At 33.7% G+C, this 10,641-nt stretch overlaps 1 pseudogene; it reads left to right on the top strand.

The window, feature by feature from the left end:
• Window positions 1–301: 301 nt before the first annotated feature.
• On the top strand, window positions 302–5,329 carry LOC149562779 (sucrose transport protein SUC9-like; annotated as a pseudogene).
• Window positions 5,330–10,641: the final 5,312 nt, after the last annotated feature.

Raw genomic sequence — 10,641 nt, 5'->3', positions numbered from 1 at the left:
AAACTTGCTCATACACATCATCGGTACAGAAGTTAATTAGCTTTCCATACATCACATACATAGTAAGTAGCTCCAATATACATCACAAAGACTATAGTCACCTGCTCACACGTGAATCACAAGACATCATATATATATAATTTGGAATCATTAGGTTCATGCAATAGTTAATGTTATCGGCATATCCGTCATTTGAAACCTCTTTTATCGCCATAGTAATTGACTCTGAGTTTCATTGAAAATTTGTTGTTATTTGTCATACGGATACCAATTTTTTGGAGTTGGTGGGATTGTTTTAATCATGAATAGAAATTTTTGTGTGAGAAGAAAAGTGAAGAATGGAGTTCCTCTGAGAACTCTAGCAAGTTTGCATCAGTGGCAGCAGGGATGCAATTTGGATGGGCTTTGCAGCTCTCCTTACTGATGCCATATGTGCAGGTTTTAGGTATTCCTCATACATGGGCTAGTTATATATGGCTGTGTGGCCCTATTTATAGCATGTTTGTGCAACCAATGGTGGGGTATTATAGTGATAGATGTGAGTGCTCCCAGGGAAGAAGGAGGCCATTTATAGTTATGGGAGCATGCATTGTGGTAATGGCAATTATGCTCATTGGATTTTCAATAGATTTGGGATGTATGTTTGGTGATTTAATCTCATACAGGCCAAGAGCTATTACTATTTTTGTTTTGGGGTTTTAGCTCCTTGATCTTGCCAACAATATGCTTCAAGGGCCTTGCAGGGAAATCCTCATAGATTTATCAGGTATGTCATGCTTATATTGTTTTGCTATTTGTTGCAATGGTATCTAGAAAGTTTATGTTTAAGATGATGGTTAAGGCCTTACTTACAGCCTTTTTGAGCTACATTTCTTTTTCCCCTCTCTTTTTTTCAATGTCATCTTGTAGTATTGTTCAAGGTAACGGTCAACTTGCAGACATTTGTCCTATGTTGGTGTTAGCTCCAATCCCACTTGGACATGACCATTTATAGAAAATTTCCAACAAAAAGTACCATGTATAAAACAACTCAAATATTTAGAGAAAGAAACCTTTTTGATTAATGCAAAACTTTGACATTTCCCACCTCTCGAGGTTTTCAATCTTCAATGCCCAATGTTCAAGACTTTTCCATGAAGGGTTGTCTGGGAAAACCTCCTTAGCTTAGCCATGTAGAAAATAGACCTTGAAGGAAGTATATGTTTACAAAATGTCTCTGTTAAGATCAGCCATTATAGGATGGTGAGGTGATTAATTTTTAATCTACGAAGACTAATGTTTAGATTCATGAAACTATTACTGTATTAATCCACAATCAACTATATTTATTCCCTTCGAAGAAAGTTTTACCTATGGGATATTTTTTATTTACCATTTACAAAGGAATGTACCAATTGTTTTTGCTTTCAAAAATTTCATCAAGCAAAATATTTCGTTACCATAGCTCATCATAGGTCTTTGAAATTGTTTCCATACCACATTTAAAGAGGCTTTGGTTGAAGCCAATAATTTCCTATGGTTTATCATTAGATTTCATTAATGGTTATAGAGTTTTAAAATTTAGCTCTTGATGGTTGTAATTTGAATAATTATGCTCATCAAAGGCAATATCCCATTATCTTATGTCGAGCATTTCCTGTTAGGAGTGCATATTTCATCAAAGGCAGTGCTAGATAGGTTTGGATTTTTTATATTCTAGTGTGTACCCATTAAAGACTCATCTACTGCAAATGCAGTTTCTTTTCTCAATGGAGAGACTTGCCAAAAAGAACATTTATACTTGGTTTATATTTCATTGACTGTATCCTAGAAAGGTATGATTTCTTCGCATTCCTTGGAGAGGGACATTGTCCATAGGGAATTTCACTCCAAGAAAAAAGTTGTTCATTTTCATGGGCTAAGTAGTGCAAATTTTGAGGGAAGAATTCTGAATCTCCCTATCATTCAAGGACTCAATATAGTGCTTCCATGAGCAAATTTTGCTCTTCACAAATAGCCACAAGAAATTAAAACTAGGCAACCATAAATGAACTCTAGATTGTATTCTCTTGCTAAATGAAGGACTTTAATTTGATGAATGAAATATTTTACTAAATTCTAGCACCTCTTGAAGCTCCACCCATATGTATTTCTAAATGCTTTTCCTTTGGCAGGAAAAAACTAGAGACGAACTAGGAGTGTCAATGCCTTTTTCTCACTGTTTATCGTAGTAGGGAATGTGTTAGGATTTGCGAGTGGTTCTTACAGTAAATGGTATAAAATTATTTCGTTCACAAGAATAGAGGCCTATGGTGTCAACTATGCTAATCTAAAGTCTGCATTTTTTATAGCAATAATCCTCTTAGTGGTTGCTACCATTCTTAGTGTAACAGCCACCCCTGAAAAAAGATGGTCAAAGGCTCAAGTAGAAGCAAAAGCGAGGGCAAAGGCAGTGGGAGGTAAAATTCATAATCCAATTGATGAAAATGATGAAGATGATGAGGAGCAAGAGGTTGATGAAGCAACCCAGGAGACATTCATATGGGAGCTATTTAGTGCTTTCAGAGATCTCCCTTCTCCAATGATGTATTTACTTATTGTAACTGCACTGACATGGCTTGCATGGTTCCCCTTCTTACTCTTTGACACAGATTGGATGGGTCAAGAAGTTTATAAGGGAAAGCCTTTTGGTCCTGAACCTCTTCCAATTTTATATGATGAAGGTGTCAGATTAGGATCATTTGGCCTAATGCTAAATTCAATAATGCTAGGAGCAACTTCTTTGATGATAGAAACTATGTCTCGCAAGAAAGGCCCTAAATTATTGTGGGCAATTGCAAACTTCGTTCAGTGCCTTTTGCTTGCATGTACTGTTATCATCACCAAACTTGTTGAAAATCATGAATTTGTACCTCCTCATAGTTTTGTTAAAATTGTAGCTTTGGTTTTTTTTGCAGTCCTTGGAGCACCTCTTGTGGTATGTTTTAGACCCTCCCCCTTTGATAGTTATCTTGGATGTTATGTATATACATATATAATTTCTAGTTTCTAGTAAAGCGACTAGTTTGATATTAAAGTATCATGGTAAGCGCTATTCTATGTACTTTGGGTAGTTACAGTTTATGACTTTGATAAAGATTGATTACCTGTGACATTTGCAGGTAACATATAGCATTCCTTTTGTATTAACAACAACCTTTACTTCAAATTCTAGAGCAGGTCAAGGTAAATATTCTTTAATCAACTTATTTCCTTTTTAATGCTTTCACAATTATTTTGAACATTTCCAAGGCTGTCAGTAATTTTCACTATCAATTCAATCAACATATTCCCTCAAATAATTTTTTTTTTTTTTTTTATGCTTTCATGATTATTATGAACATTTCCAAGGCTGTGAGTAAATTTACTATGAATTCAATCAACACAATCCCTTCTGAGTTTACTTTTGCAGTGCAACTATTTTTTGGTTTTGGAAGTACATGGTATATTTGAATATTGCTTTTGAGGGATATGAAGAAATGCAAATAATTCATAATGCAAAATTAGCAGTTGCTGTATAGTAGAGAGCCCATTGAAATCACTACTTCCACCACATAAACATTTATGCATAATTGAACAACTAACCTCAAATTGTCAAATACCTATGAGAAATGTTATTAACTTAGTAGATTAAATAAAGTAACAACATTTTGAAATCACAGCTATTTACAGTCAAAAATATCACTCACACTATACTCTTGTCTAAAATATCTAGCTTGTTATTTTGATGAATAGTGCCTTCTCTATTAATGAAATATTAAGTATTCACAAAAAAGGGTCGGGGGATACAAGGTCACCCTACAAGTTCGAGTAAGATGTGGCCGAAGATATCTAGCTCATTTCAATATAATAGTCTTATGATTAACAGTTATCATCTAATTGGCCCCTTTGTTGTGATTTACAAGGATAGTGGCACTTATGCTTCTGAACTTGATGCAGACTAGAGCTTTGTATTGCATGTCCTATTCTTGTTTAAATAATCATAAAAGAGGGATTTTGAAAGGTTCCCAACCAATTTACAAAAATCAAAAAAATATTTCTAGATGGACAGGCTAGCAGAAACAGTCACCTCAACTCACAAAAAGGGACAAAAGGAACAAAAATATTTGAGAATTAGATACAACCAAGGGTCCTATCCACAGGATCATTGAGAGGCAAGTTTTCTTCCTATCTTTTTTCAAATTTTTTGATTGCCAATCCTAAATCAGGAGCACTCCTAATACACCTCTCATCAAAATTTGTTCTCCTTATATTCCTTTTTGAGGAATGTGAGGAATGTGAAATCGGAAACTCAGACGTGGGAGTGATAACATTTCTCCCGAATAACTTGGTATCAACCCTCAACAAATTTCTACTTGCTACTAGCCTCATCTAAAACTCTCATATGGGCCAAGGGTCTCTTTTCATGGAACATTATTTTAGTCAAAGCAGAGAAATGTTCCTCCTTTTTTGGGCTTTGCAATAGTTTGCAATTTAACAAGTGAATTTTCTGCTAGTCTCAAAGATAACAACCATATTTTTAAAAAAAATTGAAGTTTTATTATTGCCCTAATGTGGTGATTGAAAAGGATTCTGGCCCTTCTAATCATTCTGGCTATAGTTTTATTCTCCATAGGAAAACTTTTCTTGGATCTATTTAAGTATGCTCTAAATATATGAACTGGCCTTTTCACAAGATTGGCTGTGAATACAATCCTAATATCTTTTTTGGCATTTTAATGCTTTGAAGATTTAGTTTTAGATTATTTTAATTTCGCTCTATTTCTTCATGCTACATAGTTTATAATTTTAGTTACTTTAATTATTAGGTTTCCTTGGCCTTTTGATTGGGTAGTGAACTTGCAAAAGTTTTCTGTCTCATTGATTTATCGTGGTATTTTATTGATAAAAATTGATACAAGTGTGTATTTACCCTGATTGAAGTCAACATAATATTTTCAAATGAAGAAAGGCATAATCATTTGAAATTTACTTTTGTCATTTCAGGACTATCTATGGGAGTTCTTAATCTTTCAATTGTCATTCCATAGGTAAATGCTTAAATTGTTTGTCACATATAATTTCTTCTCTTCCACCCAATTTTTCTGTCAGATCTTCTATGCAGCTTATTATATTGCTTCATCAGATTATTGTGTCTATAGGAAGTGGACCATGGGATGCACTATTTGGAGGTGGAAATCTCCTTGCATTTGTGTTGGCATCAATTTCTGTGTTGGCTGATAGAACAGTAGCTCTTTTTCTGCTACCCTCACCACCTTCTAAATTTCATCCTTCTCACTTGCTATGAACTAGTAGTTCTTCCATTCCTTGATGATCCCTAATATCGTCACTTTACTTCAATGTCATCAAATGTCATTTTTTTGGACTGACTACATCTAGCACTCAATAATTTTTTGTGCCTAACGACCCATCCCTCACGAGCTTGTGAGAATTCATAATGTTGTACAAGTAAACTTACAAAAAAAATTGTTTGTCAAGATATAATATATCTACCCAAGATTAATGAAATTTTTGAGTTTTACCATGTGTCTCAAATTGAATGATGTTGATTTTGCAAAATATTATTAACAAATGCAAAATAAATAGGCTAGTCTCACTTCAGTAGGCTCAACCACTTTTTATCTATGAAGTAATGTACAGCTATAAGTTGGTTATTAGATTGTAGAAAAGAATATAGAATGTAGAAAATTGATATAATTTTCCATATTCTTTCCTTTTAGTTATGCTAGAGAAACTTTACACAATTAAAATTATACAAGGGAATATTTAAAACTTTTAGATGAGATACCAATGATGTTGTGTCTTTCATGGCTAGCCTGGCATTTTAATTTCGAAATTTAATGTATTTATTTGCAAATGTTTTCAATGTTTCAGTTAAAATTATACAAGGTAATATTTAAAACTTTTAGATGAGATACCAATGATGTTGTGTCTTTCATGGCTAGCTGGGCATTTTAATTTCAAATTTTAATGCATTTATTTGCAAATGTTTTCAATGTTTCACTTAATTAATGTATCAGTTGAACTTTGACTTAGCTCAATGAAGTGTTATTAAGTATGATTTCAATCATTAATGGTGAATATATCCTCTAGATTAGGTGTGATGTGGTTTGGCATGAAACATCCTTTGTGTTTTGTTTCCATTGTTATGAGGATCAAAGGTATTCTTCCTCAACCAAGGCCAAGGGCACGGAATGAGCCTCTGAGCAGAACCTTTAGTCCATCCATCTCATGATTGGCATACTTGACGAGGGAAGACCATTACTGTTGCATCTTCTTAACAAATTTATATGGAGATTAATAGAAGAATACTTGCATACCAGTTACTTTCTATTATATTCTTTATTGTTGTTATTTTATACACTAATTCTTTTCTAATTCAAACTTGATAGTATGATTTCCTTAATTAATATTCATTCTTATTTGTGCTCCATTCATGTCCTTGTTGGTTAGATTTCTTATTCTTCAATTCTACTTGATGTTATCTACAAATGAACCACCTTTTATATCCTTGATTGTGGGGAAATGTTACATTTTTCACTAGTATCATCTCATTTTGAAGGATGCATCTCCTTATGATCAAGCACTGCCTTTGAATATTGTCTATTTAATCTTAATCATAGTTCATGAGGGATCATATCCTGTAGATGGATTTAAGTAGTAGTTGATAATTATATTTTGTTTAAACTAGTAGCTGGCATTAATGTACCATTTAGTTGTAGTTGGCCCTTGTTAGAATTTTACTCAGCCTTTCAAACTAGCATTTGCCCTTTTTCCTTTCTTAGTAGGGGCTAGCCTCTTACAATGGATTGCTATTAAATTTAACTGCAACACCTAATTTTTATATAATTATAAATCTACAATTTTCAGTAGGGGCTTGACAAGTAGCTCTTGATTATAGTCCTAATCTTCCTCAACACCTTACTCGTCAAAAGGTGACTAAGGGTTTCCTCAATGCAAAATTAGATGGTATAAATGGGTTTGTTGGTAGCAGAAAAGTTTTCTCAATTTCCTTCACAACCACAAATCTGAAATAATTAACAAGTTCAACTCAATTCCCACAATAGTAACTAAACCAAGGACTATTGACATTTGTGTCTGAACTATCCAACTAGCTTGAGGGCTTCCTTCCCTGCAAAGGTATTGTGCAAAATTGCAAAGACTGAAATTAAAAATGGATGACCATAAATGTTAGAACATGCCCTCTCCATTTACATCTATTTTTCTTTGAGTACCAAAGTGTGCAAGTTGAAATCCCATTGAACAGATGCCACTAGAGATGATGAGTCAAGCTTAAATCAAAGTGTTCAGTCAAGTTTTGAATTTTTTAATTGTCTCAGAACCATTCCATTAATTCTCAAAATACATCTAATCAAATGGCTAATGTAGATAGTGAACAAAGAGGAAGGTCTCTATATTGTTACAAATATTATGAATTTGAGGTATACTTTGGTTGTTATTCAAGCATTTGATGTTGAAGTTGGCTCATTCATGATATTTCTCCATCACAACTATTCCACTTTTTGCTATGTCATATTTTAGATTCATAAAGATGGATACAGTTTCTAGCTCAAGTGATTTATCTTTAATACACATGCTATTCTTATTCATTACTGGCAGAGTGACATGGATCAAGCATCTAATGGGATGGATTAAGCATCTCATTCTCCTAGATAGTTAGCCAGATAAATTTGCAACTAATTTACTAAGTTTCATGTTAAGACTGAATTCCTTATAGCTCTTATGCTACTCAAAGTCTCTAATTCAATCCTGAGTATATTTTTCCAGCTACATGGTATTTTTCTCGAGGGCTGCTTTTGTAGATGCTTTCCATTTAATATATGTTGCAACATTTGGGAGCATATTTTACTTTTTGTACTTTATAATATGAGGGTAGATTTTTGGATTAAATATCAACATAATGATTTTCAAGGACATAAAAAAAATGAATATGCTCATACATGCATTAGTAGTATTGAAGCTATTTTACAAGGCTTAGATTTGTAATTGGAATAGCTACAATATGCAGGGTCCAAAGTAGGAAGGGATTATAGATCTTGTTGGACAATGTCATACTTACAAGCAGCGCATGATGCATCTTGTCAATACAACTTCGTAAGTTACATTTTCTATATATGATTTTCATTTGGAATCTATTGTTTTAGTTCTAAGATGAATTTGGTAAAATTCTTTTTGAAATGAGTGAAAACTCTAAAATACTGGGATGTCCTTTGTAAGTTATTATGTTGAAACATTGTAATCATTTTAAATGCTAACTTTCATCGGAGACATTGTTATTATATTTGAACACTCATATTTTTGGTTTGGATCAGTAATTGCATCAAGAACTTGGGAGTGAACTATTGTAACTGGTAGTAGATAGCACCACCATATTTTTTACATTTCAATTTTAGCAACAAACATAGTACTTAATCGAAGCATGACATTAGGCACTGTGAGGATATAAACAGATAGAGGAAAATTGTTGGGTCTAGACTCTGGACTATTGGCTATGATCAACAATTGGTATAGTTGAACTATTAGATCTTACAGAAACCATGGTTAAAAATAAAATTAAAGTTGGGGTTAAGCTACATGAGGTTCTTAGAATGAACGTAAACGGTTAATTCAATAGAGAATCTTCAGAAAGGGTAATCCTTAATTGACCTTGGCACATGTCAAACAAAATAGGCTCAAATCTATTGTATTTCATGCAGCACACCATCAATCTATTATTCCAGGAGAAAATATGGATATTGTTTTAGAGAACCTAGATAAATAGATTTTGAAAAGGCGGAAGATGATCAATGGTAAACAGGCTCAAATAGAAAATCAATCCTTAGAATCAGCTACTATTGCTCTTTCTCCGACAAATTTGCAAAAAGAAAAAGTAAATGCGCGATTGAAGGTAACAACCAGGAACACAAAATTATCGAATTTTGCATGCCTGAAAAATATAAGGCATGCAAATGGGACTATTTTAAGCCAAAAGTACATAAGTGAAGCAAAGAGAGAGACGACAAAGAACAAGAGAGAGCTCGATGTGTAGTGTCATTCCACACAAACAGGGACGTGCTATGGACAATCACACAAGTCTAGATAATAATCCATCTTCATTAGATCTATCTTTAGCTACAAGCCAGTTTGCCAGTTTCAAGCATGTGCTGAAGCCGATAGCGCAGAATACTCAACAACATCTTCCTATTTCTTTTACAGCAAATAATAAAGATGAGGCAACGGAAGTAAGTCTGAAAGCTTCAAAAGTGAACATAATAGATTCAAAAAAGAAGCTAAAAGTAGAAAACCAACTCCCTGAAATACATAACTCTTATAACCTTCAAGCTATAGGCAATTACATAAAATGGGGAACACTCAATGCTGAGCTGCCAACATTGCATGCTTCACTTTCAAAAAATGATGCAAGCATGCCATTTCAAACTAAAATAGATCAAAATGGTAATTTTATGAATTACTCTGACTCAGGAATACATCCAAACATGGTTGAATTGGACAATGACATGCTTGGGGCTGCTATGTCAAGAAAAAGCCCCTCTACATTTCCTTCACATGTTTCAAATACCCAAATTGTTACTTCATCATGTTCTAGCAATACCAACATTGGTATTCCACATCATTTCAATATGTTTAATCCAGTATGTTCAGATGTAAACATTATGCTGGGCCTATTGAAACCACTGGGGATGTCCAAACAACATGGACTGTTATGTCAAATACAAGAGTATGTTGACAAATCAACACTTTATGGATCCTCATTTACTGATGCGAATAAGCCACTTTCTGCTTCATTCGATTCTTCAGTTAAAAAAACTTGATCACTTAATCTTGAATTCTCGATGGAGTTTTAAAAGAAGAGATGTGATGAAGTGTTATTTTCAAACTGTGGGAGCTGTTATCATATGACCAATTTGAATAGTTATAATCCTCTTATAGCTAGGAGCAAATGGATGATGGATGTTTTCCACAATCCATATAACCACACTGGACAATCCAAATTGTAGAAAGGTTTTTCTTGTCCAAATCTTCGCCAACCCATTGAACATGCTACAATTTTGAACTGGAAGCGGGCAGCAAGTGGTGGATAATTTTGCATTTTTTATCCAATGACAATCAGTTAATGGAGAAGGATCTTGTTCATTGCTAATAATTTTTTGTGGACAAATTGGGTACCCAACATTTTGAATTTTACTTTGTTTAACCCATTTATATCCTACAATTTCAAATCACTAATTGGTGTGTCCCCTGACCCAAGGCGGAGAGCTAGAGAACCTTCACTTAAGTGAAACCAACTTACTTGAAGTATTCTCTATGTTCTCGCCATTTTTTTATTGTACAGAGACAAAGGGAAACACAATTCTTTTTGATCAATTGAAACTAATAGCAATGGATTTTCAAATTTTATTTACTGCAACCAATTGCCATGCTATTTGTTTATTCATTTGGAACTATCTTTCTCAGGCTTTCTTTGTCTATCCAAAGGATCGATCATGACTACTAAAACTCTATTTTCTGAGATATGCTATTTTGAATTTGAAACTCGATTATGTTTCCTACTATTCTTTTTAATGCTTCTTACCAACCACTAAGATGGGCTAGGAAATCATA

This window comes from Cupressus sempervirens, chromosome 4 (assembly GCF_028749045.1).
Source record: "Cupressus sempervirens isolate cs-2001-9-10 chromosome 4, ASM2874904v1, whole genome shotgun sequence".
Lineage (NCBI taxonomy): Eukaryota > Viridiplantae > Streptophyta > Pinopsida > Cupressales > Cupressaceae > Cupressus > Cupressus sempervirens.
Note: the sequence above shows the minus strand (reverse complement) of the source record. Positions and strands in the feature narration are given on the sequence as shown.